Below are 5,415 nucleotides of genomic sequence, written 5' to 3' on the forward strand. Positions count from 1 at the left end.
AAGTGGGAGGGATCCCAGCACTGCGTTCTCATAAACAAATGTCTATAAAGTTTAGAGGAAAATAACTTTAGTGCAACTTGTTAAGGCCGCTGCCTCTTCCCATGTCCGTCACACTTCCCCATGTGTCAGGTGGCATTTGAGTGGCCATACCTATGGGGGCATTAAACTGGGCCTATTTTTGGTTTAGGCTTAATGGGTTATAGTATGTGGTTCGCAGTCACTTATATGTACAAACAAATTACTGCTAATAGTTCCACGTAGGAATTAGCTTTCTGACCACTGTGCCAGCTCACGTGGGTTGTGACACAAAGGTTCATCTTCAGCAATCATATTGCAATTAGAACAGGTCCAACTGACTGGCATCAAAAGTACATGGACACTGGAGGGCAAGTGGCAGGTGCAGCCAGTCGCGCATCTGAGGGGCATTCTTCCAATACAGAAGCACAAAACTGTAAAGAGAAAATTCAGTCCTCATCAGTGCCCAAGCAAAGTGGAATTCTTTCCAGTAAGGGATACACTTAATAGCGAAGTGTAGACAGGGCTCCTGGGGGGTTCAGTCGGTTAAGCGACCGACTCTTGATTTCGGTTCAGGTCATGAGCTCATGGTGGTGGGATTGAGCCCAGCGTCAGCCAGTTGGGGCTCCGTGCTCAGTGGGGAGACTTCTTGGGATTCTCTCTCTTCCTCTCCCTCTGCTCCTCCCCTACCCCTCCTTTAAATAAATAAATAAATCTTTTAAAAAATAGTGAAGTGTAAACAATTATTAACACACGATGCATTTTGTTTTCTTTTTAAATGAAAATGGTGTTGATCAGGATTCCTGTGTTTGTAGGACAAAAACCTATAGCAGAACTGTGAACAGAGAACATGTCTGGAGATGATGTCTCATGGTTTTTACGTGTTCCAACTATGAATAACAACAGTTAAAAATTCCAATCTGCCATGCTCACGGAAAGACTGCATTTCAATTCTCTCTGTAAAAGATGTTACAAAGTTATTTCATATAATCAATGGTATGCAGTCAACAAATGTAGTAAAAAAAAAATTATGGACGTGATTCAGGAAATTCATTAATGAAAATATTAAGTTTTAAATTTTTGTTCAGAGCATTTATCAGCACTTTTAAATTTGTGAGTGATCGTTTATTTTATCATTCGGAAAAAAATATTTACTTTTTACCTAATTTTTGTTGGGAGTTAATTTTCCATGGGTCTCATGTGCTTCTGCACATTTTGTAAGCAGGGGCAACTTTTGTTCCTGACAATCTTTTCAGGGATGTTTGTATAGCAAATGACCTTGGAAGAATGAGATCCTGGCTCCCTTCAAGACAGGGGGAGGATTTATCTGCTGACCGGTGTAATAGAGACAACGACTCCCTCCTGGCAAAGGCTGGGCAGGTTTGTTTGCAGCCCTGTTAAAGACTGGGGTTCCCAAGCCTGAGGCTCGTCAGCTGCCGTGCAAACCCCACTCTGTGCAACATCTACCTGGACCCAGTCCCGCAGCACCTGTAGGACTTGGGGACAAAGGGAACTGAGGTGAATATGATGTTCATATTGCCCACTGTGCTGGGAGTAATAAAGCGATAAGGTCAACTAATAAAATGTGTCCTTCTGTTGGTGGGAATGTAAATGGGTGTGGCCATTGTGGAAAAGAGTATGGAGGTTCTTCGGAACATTGACAATGGCACTACCCTCTGGTCCAGCAATTCTACTTCTGGGTATTTATCCAAAAAAAGAAAAGCACAATCTCAAAAAGATATCTGTGCCCCACGTTCACTGCAGCATTGTTTATAATAGCCAAGACATGGAAACAAGCGCGATGTACGTCAATGGATGAATGGGTAAGACATTTGTTACATGCACATACACACAATGGAATATAATTCAGCCTTTGAAAAGGAGAAAATCCTGCCATTTGCAACAAGGATGGAGCTTGAGGGTATCACGCTAAGTGAAATAAGTCAGAGAAAGACAAATACTGTATGATCTCACTTTTATGGGGAATCTAAAAAGAGCGAAGTCAAAGATACAAAACACAGACTGGTGGTTGCCAGAGGTGGGGAGTTAAGAGTAGGTGGAATGGGTGAACTGGGTCAAAGAGTACAAACTTCCAGGGACGCCTGGGTGGCTCAGTCGGTTAAGTGTCTGCCTTCAGCTCGGGTCATGATCCCAGGGTCCTGAGATCAAGTCCCACATTGGGCTCCCTGCTCAGCAGGGGGCCTGCTTCTCCCTCTCCCTCTGCCGCTCACCCTGTTTGTGCTCTCTCCCTCTCTCTCTGATAAATAAATAAAACCTTAAAAAAAAGAGTACAAACTTCCAGTTATAAAATAAATAAGTCATGGGAGGTAATGTACAGCATGGAGACTGTAGTTAACAATACTGTGGTGTATATTTGCAAGTTGCTAGAAGGGTAAAAAAAAGGTCTCATCACACACAAAAAAATTACAACTATGTGAGTTGATGGACGTTAACTAACCTTGTTGTGTTGATCATTTTACAATATATACAAATATTCAATCATTATGTTTCACACTTTGGACTAAAACAACGTTGTATGTCAGTTACATAGTAAAACTTGGGGGTTTGGGGTGGGGAGTGTGTCTTGGCAGGAACAAGACTGAGACTTGCTTGCCTCTCCATGAGTCCATGCCTTTGACCCAGGAGCCTCCTGTCCTCTGCCAGCACCCATGAAACTGTGTTGAGCTAACTTGTTAGCTTTCAAGTCATGTAACATCTCAGCCCCTGAGCAGTTTTCAATTTCTCAATGGTTTTCAATTTGTAATTTTCAAATTTTTCTTAAAAAGTGACCCCCAAATTGTCAAGCCCCACAAAACCTGGAGTTACCCTGAGTTTTTAGATGATGCTTTTTGATACCAGTCTCCATGCCCCATAGAATGTTACTTTGACTTCCAATTTGGAGAAATATATTGAATTTGGTATTCTTCTCTGGCTACTCCTACCTGTTGCCTTCCCTTCATAGCTAGTACACAGCCCAGTTCTGAATGGCAGGACCATGAAACAAAACACCTGTATGTTGTGATCAGTTGTCAGGCACACCACAGGTAATTTGTTACTGATAAAGTACATTCTTTAAAAAAGATAGGGCTGATTCAAGCTTACCTCTATAATGTCATATTTGCAAGCATGCCTTCCCTATATTTGTTAGGATTCTTTCAGCTCCATATATGAAAAAACCTACCACCAAAGACTTAAACTACAAGGGAATTTATTCTCTTGCATGGTGAGATGTCCCTAGGTGGGGTGGGGGTGGGACTATCTCCACGGTTGGTTAATTCAGTGCCTTCACAACCACATCTAAGTCCCAGGGTTTTTTCATCTGTCCATTCTGCCACCTACAACCTGTCAGCTAGCTGTCCTCAAGACAGCAAGATGGCAGAAACTCCTATAAGCACCACACCTTTCACACGAAAGGTCAGAGGCAGAAGAGGGACTATCTCTTCCTTGGGCCTTTTTTGGTTTTTGTTTTGTTTTGTTTTTGTTTTTGTTTCCCGCCCCCCCCCCCGGGTCTTTTTTGAAGAGCTACAAACCTTTTACCAGAAGCTCTGTCCTCCCAAAGATTTCCCTGCATTTCTCATTGACCAGACTTTAGTCGTATGCCTTTTCTGAGCCACTTACTGGCAAGGAGAATAGAATCTGAGGGACTGACTGAGACAAAACAACATTCTCCTCCCTGGTCCTGATGCTTGGGCAAGCTTTACCTGAAGCACAGGACTTCCCAGAGCAGTGTGAGTGTCTGGACAAAACTCAGAGTTCTGTTAGCAGAGAAGAATGATGCAATCTGATTCCCACCCTCATGATAATGAATGCTTTTTTGGTACAGACAGTACTCTTTGCAGGCTCAGATAAGCAGAAATTTCAGTTACCACAATTTGGTTAAATAACACCAATTCCCCAACAGTTCAAATTTCCCTTACCACAGTATATTAACTATGAGTAATTGCATAGAGCACAAACTTCACAGCTAGCTCTTCAGCCCACAGATCACTACAAAAATACCAGGTGTGCAGCATAATCAGTGACCAACATGTCTGTCATGGACACACTGGAGAAGAGGATGGACTCCCACCAAAGTTTGGTATGGACGTCCAGACGGATGAGACCATCCATATGCCAAGAGGGATGTGTTTCCTTCCTGACATTGCTAAATGGCAAGAGGGGTCACTACTCTCCTTCCTACAGCAGAGGAGAGAAATCCACAGTTGAGAGTGGTTCCTTGATTGTAAATGATGGAGCCGTGTTTAAAATTATAGAGATCCAATCATATTTTAAATATCGTAAGAACTAGCGAATAAAGAAAAACTATTGTGATTGCTTTTGGAAAGCTAAGGACTCTCCTACAGATGTAAACTTTCAATTAATTTGTGGGCAATACAAGTTTTTACAAATCAGGTTTGTAGGGTAACATCCACATGTACTATGCATTACCAAATCCAGTTCTAAATAAAGCTGAAATTCGGTGGGTTACGTGATCATTCTCAGCCAGTGTGCCAGCTCCTATCATATTTAGAACCCTGTGTTCTGAGGTGCTCAAATTCACGCTGAGGAATTTGCTAAACAAATCCCTGGCAAGGAATCACAGCAGTGATTTTCTGTATCCTTAAATCCTTTCAACTACAAGTGGCAAAACACCCCGCCCGAGTCCATAATTCCTAAACTTTTTGGAGTGTCAACCTTGGAGTTTCTTACTACTGTTTGAGGTTTAACTCGCTCCCCCAAAGGAGCATGCCATTTATTTATATTAAAAGTGAACCGGAAGAAAAACTGCTGAACTATGAACGAGGCAGCAATCAGGGCTAAAAATAACTAATTTCGTGTGCTTCCTATGGAAAAGACATGACATTTTCTTCCTATGAAAGACAGACGTGACAAGGAAAGACGAAGAAATCTACCTCCCACGGGGAGAGGGTCGGGCCTTGGCGTGATTGGGTCTGAACAGGAGACCCCAGTTGGCAGGGTGTGACGGAGAAGGCCTGGCTCGGGGACTTGCGAGCGTTCCAGCAACATTTTGAGTTTGCAACAGGGATTTGGGGAATGCTATCTTGAGAATGTAACAGGTTTGGGGGGAGAGATGGCTAATAAACTGCAGTGGTGTTTGGGGACTGTGCTTAGTGAAAGAAGGGAAAGGAGGAGTGAAAAAGGAAAAGGGCGGAGGACGAAGAAGGAGAAGTTACCAGAGCAGACAGAAAGAAAAGATGGGGAAGAGAGGGCAACGGAAACGGAGCAGCAGGGGTACGGGAGAGCAAGGACGCGGTGTAGGCAAAGAGAAGCGGGCTGTAGCAGACAAGAAGCGCTAGGCGCGCGGTCCTCCGGCCGGCAGGGGACGCGCGAGTACCCCGCCGCCCGCCCCTCGCGGGTCCCACGGCCCCGCCCCGCCCGCCCCGCCCGCCCCGCGCCTGC

Source organism: Ursus arctos, unplaced genomic scaffold, assembly GCF_023065955.2.
Source record: "Ursus arctos isolate Adak ecotype North America unplaced genomic scaffold, UrsArc2.0 scaffold_17, whole genome shotgun sequence".
Taxonomy (NCBI): domain Eukaryota; kingdom Metazoa; phylum Chordata; class Mammalia; order Carnivora; family Ursidae; genus Ursus; species Ursus arctos.